The sequence below is a fragment of the Ammodytes marinus genome (genome assembly GCF_949987685.1).
Source record: "Ammodytes marinus genome assembly, chromosome: 9".
In the NCBI taxonomy this organism is placed as follows: domain Eukaryota; kingdom Metazoa; phylum Chordata; class Actinopteri; order Uranoscopiformes; family Ammodytidae; genus Ammodytes; species Ammodytes marinus.
Genome location: NC_137213.1, coordinates 2,161,711 through 2,175,380, shown reverse-complemented (window position 1 = coordinate 2,175,380; position 13,670 = coordinate 2,161,711).

Here is a 13,670-nt window from a genome sequence, read left to right as displayed (position 1 = left end):
CCTGGGTTCAAATCCCGGACGAGCCCTGTATCATTCGAATTACATCCTGCATTTATCAAGGCGATTTCAAGCTCTGCGACAGTCAAAATGTTTAGTGCTAACCATTGATTTCACTGCAAGGCGTTGGCACATTTAAGGAATCAATATCATCGAACTTGGTTCATATGATTAGCAACAGTATTTAGGTGGTTGTGGTAGCAGTCCACAATTTGTACTAGAAAGTGAACATCCTTGGTCACAGACAATGATTACATGGTGTTTCCTTCAAAACTCTAGAACTCTAGAGCGTTGGGGTTACTTTTGTGTAAAGAAAAAAATGAAGTTTTTCCCTGTTACAATTATCTGCTTGGTCCATCCTCTTCAAATCAAGATTTTGCAGTTTTGGTCCAATGGTCATTGCTTCTTCACGGCTCGTAGGTCTAGGGGTATGATTCTCGCACGCACCGAAGTCCGACTCCACAAATATTGCTATTGTTTCAGCATTTGGATCCATTAACATTTTAGACATACATGCAGCATAACACATGCCCCGTGTGAGGCTCGAACTCACGACCTTCAGATTATGAGACTGACGCGCTGCCTACTGCGCCAATGAGGCCCAAAGAGGAAAAAATAAACTGCACTTTTTGCCAAAACCTTACATTTATACACTGGGGTATTTGACTGTTTTGTCTCCCATTGCTATAACAATAGAGAAGGTCAGGTATAGTTTCACATCGGTTGATATCGATAAATGTCAAGATACATGTCCAAACCATATTTCTTTGAAATGAAAAGTCTTCTTTTCCGCATGGTTGAAACTAACTTCCTCAACACAGCTCTAACATATAGCCATTGTAGATGTTGATAGCATTTTCCTAAGAGTTTAGATAAAAATCCAATGACAAGTGCTTTTTTAATGGCTCTCAAGTCACATCCAAGTATTTGTCATTTCTGAGAAGCAATTGACAATTTTTTGTTGGCTTCTTTCTACATATTTTCAGTTTTTCTCCAAAAGAAATGGCTTTTTCGTGGCTCGTTGGTCTAGGGGTATGATTCTCGCTTAGGGTGCGAGAGGTCCCGAGTTCAAATCCCGGACGAGCCCTTAGCCCATTGGAATAAGTCATATCTTCATCAAGTCGCATCCAAGTGTATGTAATTTCTTAGAAGCAATTTACAATTTGGGTTATTATTCTCGCTTCGGGTGCGAGAGGTCCTGGGTTCAAATCCCGGACGAGCCCTGTATCATTCGAATTACATCCTGCATTTATCAAGGGGATTTCAAGCTCTGCGACAGTCAAAATGTTTAGTGCTAACCATTGATTTCACTGCAAGGCGTTGGCACATTTAAGGAATCAATATCATCGAACTTGGTTCATATGATTAGCAACAGTAATTTAGGTGGTTGTGGTAGCAGTCCACAATTTGTACTAGAAAGTGAACGTCCTTGGTCACAGGCAATGATTACATGGTGTTTCCTTCAAAACTCTAGAACTCTAGAGCGTTGGGGTTACTTTTGTGTAAAGAAAAAAATGAAGTTCTTCCCTGTTACAATTATGTGCTTGGTCCATCCTCTTCAAATCAAGATTTTGCAGTTTTGGTCCAATGGTCATTGCTTCTTCACGGCTCGTAGGTCTAGGGGTATGATTCTCGCACGCACCGAAGTCCGACTCCACAAATATTGCTATTGTTTCAGCATTTGGATCCATTAACATTTTAGACATACATGCAGCATAACACATGCCCCGTGTGAGGCTCGAACTCACGACCTTCAGATTATGAGACTGACGCGCTGCCTACTGCGCCAACGAGGCCCAAAGAGGAAAAAATAAACTGCACTTTTTGCCAAAACCTTACATTTATACACTGGGGTATATGACTGTTTTGTCTCCCATTGCTATAACAATAGAGAAGGTCAGGTATAGTTTCACATCGGTTGATATCGATAAATGTCAAGATACATGTCCAAACCATATTTCTTTGAAATGAAAAGTCTTCTTTTCCGCATGGTTGAAACTAACTTCCTCAACACAGCTCTAACATATAGCCATTGTAGATGTTGATAGCATTTTCCTAAGAGTTTAGATAAAAATCCAATGACAAGTGCTTTTTTAATGGCTCTCAAGTCACATCCAAGTATTTGTCATTTCTGAGAAGCAATTGACAATTTTTTGTTGGCTTCTTTCTACATATTTTCAGTTTTTCTCCAAAAGAAATGGCTTTTTCGTGGCTCGTTGGTCTAGGGGTATGATTCTCGCTTAGGGTGCGAGAGGTCCCGGGTTCAAATCCCGGACGAGCCCTTAGCCCATTGGAATACGTCATATCTTCATCAAGTCGCATCCAAGTGTATGTAATTTCTTAGAAGCAATTTACAATTTGGGGTATTATTCTCGCTTCGGGTGCGAGAGGTCCTGGGTTCAAATCCCGGACGAGCCCTGTATCATTCGAATTACATCCTGCATTTATCAAGGCGATTTCAAGCTCTGCGACAGTCAAAATGTTTAGTGCTAACCATTGATTTCACTGCAAGGCGTTGGCACATTTAAGGAATCAATATCATCGAACTTGGTTCATATGATTAGCAACAGTAATTTAGGTGGTTGTGGTAGCAGTCCACAATTTGTACTAGAAAGTGAACGTCCTTGGTCACAGACAATGATTACATGGTGTTTCCTTCAAAACTCTAGAACTCTAGAGCGTTGGGGTTACTTTTGTGTAAAGAAAAAAATGAAGTTCTTCCCTGTTACAATTATGTGCTTGGTCCATCCTCTTCAAATCAAGATTTTGCAGTTTTTGTCCAATGGTCATTGCTTCTTCACGGCTCGTAGGTCTAGGGGTATGATTCTCGCACGCACCGAAGTCCGACTCCACAAATATTGCTATTGTTTCAGCATTTGGATCCATTAACATTTTAGACATACATGCAGCATAACACATGCCCCGTGTGAGGCTCGAACTCACGACCTTCAGATTATGAGACTGACGCGCTGCCTACTGCGCCAACGAGGCCCAAAGAGGAAAAAATAAACTGCACTTTTTGCCAAAACCTTACATTTATACACTGGGGTATTTGACTGTTTTGTCTCCCATTGCTATAACAATAGAGAAGGTCAGGTATAGTTTCACATCGGTTGATATCGATAAATGTCAAGATACATGTCCAAACCATATTTCTTTGAAATGAAAAGTCTTCTTTTCCGCATGGTTGAAACTAACTTCCTCAACACAGCTCTAACATATAGCCATTGTAGATGTTGATAGCATTTTCCTAAGAGTTTAGATAAAAATCCAATGACAAGTGCTTTTTTAATGGCTCTCAAGTCACATCCAAGTATTTGTCATTTCTGAGAAGCAATTGACAATTTTTTGTTGGCTTCTTTCTACATATTTTCAGTTTTTCTCCAACAGAAATGGCTTTTTCGTGGCTCGTTGGTCTAGGGGTATGATTCTCGCTTAGGGTGCGAGAGGTCCCGGGTTCAAATCCCGGACGAGCCCTTAGCCCATTGGAATACGTCATATCTTCATCAAGTCGCATCCAAGTGTATGTAATTTCTTAGAAGCAATTTACAATTTGGGGTATTATTCTCGCTTCGGGTGCGAGAGGTCCTGGGTTCAAATCCCGGACGAGCCCTGTATCATTCGAATTACATCCTGCATTTATCAAGGCGATTTCAAGCTCTGCGACAGTCAAAATGTTTAGTGCTAACCATTGATTTCACTGCAAGGCGTTGGCACATTTAAGGAATCAATATCATCGAACTTGGTTCATATGATTAGCAACAGTAATTTAGGTGGTTGTGGTAGCAGTCCACAATTTGTACTAGAAAGTGAACGTCCTTGGTCACAGACAATGATTACATGGTGTTTCCTTCAAAACTCTAGAACTCTAGAGCGTTGGGGTTACTTTTGTGTAAAGAAAAAAATGAAGTTCTTCCCTGTTACAATTATGTGCTTGGTCCATCCTCTTCAAATCAAGATTTTGCAGTTTTTGTCCAATGGTCATTGCTTCTTCACGGCTCGTAGGTCTAGGGGTATGATTCTCGCACGCACCGAAGTCCGACTCCACAAATATTGCTATTGTTTCAGCATTTGGATCCATTAACATTTTAGACATACATGCAGCATAACACATGCCCCGTGTGAGGCTCGAACTCACGACCTTCAGATTATGAGACTGACGCGCTGCCTACTGCGCCAACGAGGCCCAAAGAGGAAAAAATAAACTGCACTTTTTGCCAAAACCTTACATTTATACACTGGGGTATTTGACTGTTTTGTCTCCCATTGCTATAACAATAGAGAAGGTCAGGTATAGTTTCACATCGGTTGATATCGATAAATGTCAAGATACATGTCCAAACCATATTTCTTTGAAATGAAAAGTCTTCTTTTCCGCATGGTTGAAACTAACTTCCTCAACACAGCTCTAACATATAGCCATTGTAGATGTTGATAGCATTTTCCTAAGAGTTTAGATAAAAATCCAATGACAAGTGCTTTTTTAATGGCTCTCAAGTCACATCCAAGTATTTGTCATTTCTGAGAAGCAATTGACAATTTTTTGTTGGCTTCTTTCTACATATTTTCAGTTTTTCTCCAACAGAAATGGCTTTTTCGTGGCTCGTTGGTCTAGGGGTATGATTCTCGCTTAGGGTGCGAGAGGTCCCGGGTTCAAATCCCGGACGAGCCCTTAGCCCATTGGAATACGTCATATCTTCATCAAGTCGCATCCAAGTGTATGTAATTTCATAGAAGCAATTTACAATTTGGGGTATTATTCTCGCTTCGGGTGCGAGAGGTCCTGGGTTCAAATCCCGGACGAGCCCTGTATCATTCGAATTACATCCTGCATTTATCAAGGCGATTTCAAGCTCTGCGACAGTCAAAATGTTTAGTGCTAACCATTGATTTCACTGCAAGGCGTTGGCACATTTAAGGAATCAATATCATCGAACTTGGTTCATATGATTAGCAACAGTAATTTAGGTGGTTGTGGTAGCAGTCCACAATTTGTACTAGAAAGTGAACGTCCTTGGTCACAGACAATGATTACATGGTGTTTCCTTCAAAACTCTAGAACTCTAGAGCGTTGGGGTTACTTTTGTGTAAAGAAAAAAATGAAGTTTTTCCCTGTTACAATTATCTGCTTGGTCCATCCTCTTCAAATCAAGATTTTGCAGTTTTGGTCCAATGGTCATTGCTTCTTCACGGCTCGTAGGTCTAGGGGTATGATTCTCGCACGCACCGAAGTCCGACTCCACAAATATTGCTATTGTTTCAGCATTTGGATCCATTAACATTTTAGACATACATGCAGCATAACACATGCCCCGTGTGAGGCTCGAACTCACGACCTTCAGATTATGAGACTGACGCGCTGCCTACTGCGCCAATGAGGCCCAAAGAGGAAAAAATAAACTGCACTTTTTGCCAAAACCTTACATTTATACACTGGGGTATTTGACTGTTTTGTCTCCCATTGCTATAACAATAGAGAAGGTCAGGTATAGTTTCACATCGGTTGATATCGATAAATGTCAAGATACATGTCCAAACCATATTTCTTTGAAATGAAAAGTCTTCTTTTCCGCATGGTTGAAACTAACTTCCTCAACACAGCTCTAACATATAGCCATTGTAGATGTTGATAGCATTTTCCTAAGAGTTTAGATAAAAATCCAATGACAAGTGCTTTTTTAATGGCTCTCAAGTCACATCCAAGTATTTGTCATTTCTGAGAAGCAATTGACAATTTTTTGTTGGCTTCTTTCTACATATTTTCAGTTTTTCTCCAAAAGAAATGGCTTTTTCGTGGCTCGTTGGTCTAGGGGTATGATTCTCGCTTAGGGTGGGAGAGGTCCCGGGTTCAAATCCCGGACGAGCCCTTAGCCCATTGGAATAAGTCATATCTTCATCAAGTCGCATCCAAGTGTATGTAATTTCTTAGAAGCAATTTACAATTTGGGTTATTATTCTCGCTTCGGGTGCGAGAGGTCCTGGGTTCAAATCCCGGACGAGCCCTGTATCATTCGAATTACATCCTGCATTTATCAAGGGGATTTCAAGCTCTGCGACAGTCAAAATGTTTAGTGCTAACCATTGATTTCACTGCAAGGCGTTGGCACATTTAAGGAATCAATATCATCGAACTTGGTTCATATGATTAGCAACAGTAATTTAGGTGGTTGTGGTAGCAGTCCACAATTTGTACTAGAAAGTGAACGTCCTTGGTCACAGACAATGATTACATGGTGTTTCCTTCAAAACTCTAGAACTCTAGAGCGTTGGGGTTACTTTTGTGTAAAGAAAAAAATGAAGTTCTTCCCTGTTACAATTATGTGCTTGGTCCATCCTCTTCAAATCAAGATTTTGCAGTTTTTGTCCAATGGTCATTGCTTCTTCACGGCTCGTAGGTCTAGGGGTATGATTCTCGCACGCACCGAAGTCCGACTCCACAAATATTGCTATTGTTTCAGCATTTGGATCCATTAACATTTTAGACATACATGCAGCATAACACATGCCCCGTGTGAGGCTCGAACTCACGACCTTCAGATTATGAGACTGACGCGCTGCCTACTGCGCCAACGAGGCCCAAAGAGGAAAAAATAAACTGCACTTTTTGCCAAAACCTTACATTTATACACTGGGGTATTTGACTGTTTTGTCTCCCATTGCTATAACAATAGAGAAGGTCAGGTATAGTTTCACATCGGTTGATATCGATAAATGTCAAGATACATGTCCAAACCATATTTCTTTGAAATGAAAAGTCTTCTTTTCCGCATGGTTGAAACTAACTTCCTCAACACAGCTCTAACATATAGCCATTGTAGATGTTGATAGCATTTTCCTAAGAGTTTAGATAAAAATCCAATGACAAGTGCTTTTTTAATGGCTCTCAAGTCACATCCAAGTATTTGTCATTTCTGAGAAGCAATTGACAATTTTTTGTTGGCTTCTTTCTACATATTTTCAGTTTTTCTCCAAAAGAAATGGCTTTTTCGTGGCTCGTTGGTCTAGGGGTATGATTCTCGCTTAGGGTGCGAGAGGTCCCGAGTTCAAATCCCGGACGAGCCCTTAGCCCATTGGAATAAGTCATATCTTCATCAAGTCGCATCCAAGTGTATGTAATTTCTTAGAAGCAATTTACAATTTGGGTTATTATTCTCGCTTCGGGTGCGAGAGGTCCTGGGTTCAAATCCCGGACGAGCCCTGTATCATTCGAATTACATCCTGCATTTATCAAGGGGATTTCAAGCTCTGCGACAGTCAAAATGTTTAGTGCTAACCATTGATTTCACTGCAAGGCGTTGGCACATTTAAGGAATCAATATCATCGAACTTGGTTCATATGATTAGCAACAGTAATTTAGGTGGTTGTGGTAGCAGTCCACAATTTGTACTAGAAAGTGAACGTCCTTGGTCACAGGCAATGATTACATGGTGTTTCCTTCAAAACTCTAGAACTCTAGAGCGTTGGGGTTACTTTTGTGTAAAGAAAAAAATGAAGTTCTTCCCTGTTACAATTATGTGCTTGGTCCATCCTCTTCAAATCAAGATTTTGCAGTTTTGGTCCAATGGTCATTGCTTCTTCACGGCTCGTAGGTCTAGGGGTATGATTCTCGCACGCACCGAAGTCCGACTCCACAAATATTGCTATTGTTTCAGCATTTGGATCCATTAACATTTTAGACATACATGCAGCATAACACATGCCCCGTGTGAGGCTCGAACTCACGACCTTCAGATTATGAGACTGACGCGCTGCCTACTGCGCCAACGAGGCCCAAAGAGGAAAAAATAAACTGCACTTTTTGCCAAAACCTTACATTTATACACTGGGGTATATGACTGTTTTGTCTCCCATTGCTATAACAATAGAGAAGGTCAGGTATAGTTTCACATCGGTTGATATCGATAAATGTCAAGATACATGTCCAAACCATATTTCTTTGAAATGAAAAGTCTTCTTTTCCGCATGGTTGAAACTAACTTCCTCAACACAGCTCTAACATATAGCCATTGTAGATGTTGATAGCATTTTCCTAAGAGTTTAGATAAAAATCCAATGACAAGTGCTTTTTTAATGGCTCTCAAGTCACATCCAAGTATTTGTCATTTCTGAGAAGCAATTGACAATTTTTTGTTGGCTTCTTTCTACATATTTTCAGTTTTTCTCCAAAAGAAATGGCTTTTTCGTGGCTCGTTGGTCTAGGGGTATGATTCTCGCTTAGGGTGCGAGAGGTCCCGGGTTCAAATCCCGGACGAGCCCTTAGCCCATTGGAATACGTCATATCTTCATCAAGTCGCATCCAAGTGTATGTAATTTCTTAGAAGCAATTTACAATTTGGGGTATTATTCTCGCTTCGGGTGCGAGAGGTCCTGGGTTCAAATCCCGGACGAGCCCTGTATCATTCGAATTACATCCTGCATTTATCAAGGCGATTTCAAGCTCTGCGACAGTCAAAATGTTTAGTGCTAACCATTGATTTCACTGCAAGGCGTTGGCACATTTAAGGAATCAATATCATCGAACTTGGTTCATATGATTAGCAACAGTAATTTAGGTGGTTGTGGTAGCAGTCCACAATTTGTACTAGAAAGTGAACGTCCTTGGTCACAGACAATGATTACATGGTGTTTCCTTCAAAACTCTAGAACTCTAGAGCGTTGGGGTTACTTTTGTGTAAAGAAAAAAATGAAGTTCTTCCCTGTTACAATTATGTGCTTGGTCCATCCTCTTCAAATCAAGATTTTGCAGTTTTTGTCCAATGGTCATTGCTTCTTCACGGCTCGTAGGTCTAGGGGTATGATTCTCGCACGCACCGAAGTCCGACTCCACAAATATTGCTATTGTTTCAGCATTTGGATCCATTAACATTTTAGACATACATGCAGCATAACACATGCCCCGTGTGAGGCTCGAACTCACGACCTTCAGATTATGAGACTGACGCGCTGCCTACTGCGCCAACGAGGCCCAAAGAGGAAAAAATAAACTGCACTTTTTGCCAAAACCTTACATTTATACACTGGGGTATTTGACTGTTTTGTCTCCCATTGCTATAACAATAGAGAAGGTCAGGTATAGTTTCACATCGGTTGATATCGATAAATGTCAAGATACATGTCCAAACCATATTTCTTTGAAATGAAAAGTCTTCTTTTCCGCATGGTTGAAACTAACTTCCTCAACACAGCTCTAACATATAGCCATTGTAGATGTTGATAGCATTTTCCTAAGAGTTTAGATAAAAATCCAATGACAAGTGCTTTTTTAATGGCTCTCAAGTCACATCCAAGTATTTGTCATTTCTGAGAAGCAATTGACAATTTTTTGTTGGCTTCTTTCTACATATTTTCAGTTTTTCTCCAACAGAAATGGCTTTTTCGTGGCTCGTTGGTCTAGGGGTATGATTCTCGCTTAGGGTGCGAGAGGTCCCGGGTTCAAATCCCGGACGAGCCCTTAGCCCATTGGAATACGTCATATCTTCATCAAGTCGCATCCAAGTGTATGTAATTTCATAGAAGCAATTTACAATTTGGGGTATTATTCTCGCTTCGGGTGCGAGAGGTCCTGGGTTCAAATCCCGGACGAGCCCTGTATCATTCGAATTACATCCTGCATTTATCAAGGGGATTTCAAGCTCTGCGACAGTCAAAATGTTTAGTGCTAACCATTGATTTCACTGCAAGGCGTTGGCACATTTAAGGAATCAATATCATCGAACTTGGTTCATATGATTAGCAACAGTAATTTAGGTGGTTGTGGTAGCAGTCCACAATTTGTACTAGAAAGTGAACGTCCTTGGTCACAGGCAATGATTACATGGTGTTTCCTTCAAAACTCTAGAACTCTAGAGCGTTGGGGTTACTTTTGTGTAAAGAAAAAAATGAAGTTCTTCCCTGTTACAATTATGTGCTTGGTCCATCCTCTTCAAATCAAGATTTTGCAGTTTTGGTCCAATGGTCATTGCTTCTTCACGGCTCGTAGGTCTAGGGGTATGATTCTCGCACGCACCGAAGTCCGACTCCACAAATATTGCTATTGTTTCAGCATTTGGATCCATTAACATTTTAGACATACATGCAGCATAACACATGCCCCGTGTGAGGCTCGAACTCACGACCTTCAGATTATGAGACTGACGCGCTGCCTACTGCGCCAACGAGGCCCAAAGAGGAAAAAATAAACTGCACTTTTTGCCAAAACCTTACATTTATACACTGGGGTATATGACTGTTTTGTCTCCCATTGCTATAACAATAGAGAAGGTCAGGTATAGTTTCACATCGGTTGATATCGATAAATGTCAAGATACATGTCCAAACCATATTTCTTTGAAATGAAAAGTCTTCTTTTCCGCATGGTTGAAACTAACTTCCTCAACACAGCTCTAACATATAGCCATTGTAGATGTTGATAGCATTTTCCTAAGAGTTTAGATAAAAATCCAATGACAAGTGCTTTTTTAATGGCTCTCAAGTCACATCCAAGTATTTGTCATTTCTGAGAAGCAATTGACAATTTTTTGTTGGCTTCTTTCTACATATTTTCAGTTTTTCTCCAAAAGAAATGGCTTTTTCGTGGCTCGTTGGTCTAGGGGTATGATTCTCGCTTAGGGTGCGAGAGGTCCCGGGTTCAAATCCCGGACGAGCCCTTAGCCCATTGGAATACGTCATATCTTCATCAAGTCGCATCCAAGTGTATGTAATTTCTTAGAAGCAATTTACAATTTGGGGTATTATTCTCGCTTCGGGTGCGAGAGGTCCTGGGTTCAAATCCCGGACGAGCCCTGTATCATTCGAATTACATCCTGCATTTATCAAGGCGATTTCAAGCTCTGCGACAGTCAAAATGTTTAGTGCTAACCATTGATTTCACTGCAAGGCGTTGGCACATTTAAGGAATCAATATCATCGAACTTGGTTCATATGATTAGCAACAGTAATTTAGGTGGTTGTGGTAGCAGTCCACAATTTGTACTAGAAAGTGAACGTCCTTGGTCACAGACAATGATTACATGGTGTTTCCTTCAAAACTCTAGAACTCTAGAGCGTTGGGGTTACTTTTGTGTAAAGAAAAAAATGAAGTTCTTCCCTGTTACAATTATGTGCTTGGTCCATCCTCTTCAAATCAAGATTTTGCAGTTTTTGTCCAATGGTCATTGCTTCTTCACGGCTCGTAGGTCTAGGGGTATGATTCTCGCACGCACCGAAGTCCGACTCCACAAATATTGCTATTGTTTCAGCATTTGGATCCATTAACATTTTAGACATACATGCAGCATAACACATGCCCCGTGTGAGGCTCGAACTCACGACCTTCAGATTATGAGACTGACGCGCTGCCTACTGCGCCAACGAGGCCCAAAGAGGAAAAAATAAACTGCACTTTTTGCCAAAACCTTACATTTATACACTGGGGTATTTGACTGTTTTGTCTCCCATTGCTATAACAATAGAGAAGGTCAGGTATAGTTTCACATCGGTTGATATCGATAAATGTCAAGATACATGTCCAAACCATATTTCTTTGAAATGAAAAGTCTTCTTTTCCGCATGGTTGAAACTAACTTCCTCAACACAGCTCTAACATATAGCCATTGTAGATGTTGATAGCATTTTCCTAAGAGTTTAGATAAAAATCCAATGACAAGTGCTTTTTTAATGGCTCTCAAGTCACATCCAAGTATTTGTCATTTCTGAGAAGCAATTGACAATTTTTTGTTGGCTTCTTTCTACATATTTTCAGTTTTTCTCCAACAGAAATGGCTTTTTCGTGGCTCGTTGGTCTAGGGGTATGATTCTCGCTTAGGGTGCGAGAGGTCCCGGGTTCAAATCCCGGACGAGCCCTTAGCCCATTGGAATACGTCATATCTTCATCAAGTCGCATCCAAGTGTATGTAATTTCATAGAAGCAATTTACAATTTGGGGTATTATTCTCGCTTCGGGTGCGAGAGGTCCTGGGTTCAAATCCCGGACGAGCCCTGTATCATTCGAATTACATCCTGCATTTATCAAGGCGATTTCAAGCTCTGCGACAGTCAAAATGTTTAGTGCTAACCATTGATTTCACTGCAAGGCGTTGGCACATTTAAGGAATCAATATCATCGAACTTGGTTCATATGATTAGCAACAGTAATTTAGGTGGTTGTGGTAGCAGTCCACAATTTGTACTAGAAAGTGAACGTCCTTGGTCACAGACAATGATTACATGGTGTTTCCTTCAAAACTCTAGAACTCTAGAGCGTTGGGGTTACTTTTGTGTAAAGAAAAAAATGAAGTTTTTCCCTGTTACAATTATCTGCTTGGTCCATCCTCTTCAAATCAAGATTTTGCAGTTTTGGTCCAATGGTCATTGCTTCTTCACGGCTCGTAGGTCTAGGGGTATGATTCTCGCACGCACCGAAGTCCGACTCCACAAATATTGCTATTGTTTCAGCATTTGGATCCATTAACATTTTAGACATACATGCAGCATAACACATGCCCCGTGTGAGGCTCGAACTCACGACCTTCAGATTATGAGACTGACGCGCTGCCTACTGCGCCAACGAGGCCCAAAGAGGAAAAAATAAACTGCACTTTTTGCCAAAACCTTACATTTATACACTGGGGTATTTGACTGTTTTGTCTCCCATTGCTATAACAATAGAGAAGGTCAGGTATAGTTTCACATCGGTTGATATCGATAAATGTCAAGATACATGTCCAAACCATATTTCTTTGAAATGAAAAGTCTTCTTTTCCGCATGGTTGAAACTAACTTCCTCAACACAGCTCTAACATATAGCCATTGTAGATGTTGATAGCATTTTCCTAAGAGTTTAGATAAAAATCCAATGACAAGTGCTTTTTTAATGGCTCTCAAGTCACATCCAAGTATTTGTCATTTCTGAGAAGCAATTGACAATTTTTTGTTGGCTTCTTTCTACATATTTTCAGTTTTTCTCCAAAAGAAATGGCTTTTTCGTGGCTCGTTGGTCTAGGGGTATGATTCTCGCTTAGGGTGGGAGAGGTCCCGGGTTCAAATCCCGGACGAGCCCTTAGCCCATTGGAATAAGTCATATCTTCATCAAGTCGCATCCAAGTGTATGTAATTTCTTAGAAGCAATTTACAATTTGGGTTATTATTCTCGCTTCGGGTGCGAGAGGTCCTGGGTTCAAATCCCGGACGAGCCCTGTATCATTCGAATTACATCCTGCATTTATCAAGGGGATTTCAAGCTCTGCGACAGTCAAAATGTTTAGTGCTAACCATTGATTTCACTGCAAGGCGTTGGCACATTTAAGGAATCAATATCATCGAACTTGGTTCATATGATTAGCAACAGTAATTTAGGTGGTTGTGGTAGCAGTCCACAATTTGTACTAGAAAGTGAACGTCCTTGGTCACAGACAATGATTACATGGTGTTTCCTTCAAAACTCTAGAACTCTAGAGCGTTGGGGTTACTTTTGTGTAAAGAAAAAAATGAAGTTCTTCCCTGTTACAATTATGTGCTTGGTCCATCCTCTTCAAATCAAGATTTTGCAGTTTTTGTCCAATGGTCATTGCTTCTTCACGGCTCGTAGGTCTAGGGGTATGATTCTCGCACGCACCGAAGTCCGACTCCACAAATATTGCTATTGTTTCAGCATTTGGATCCATTAACATTTTAGACATACATGCAGCATAACACA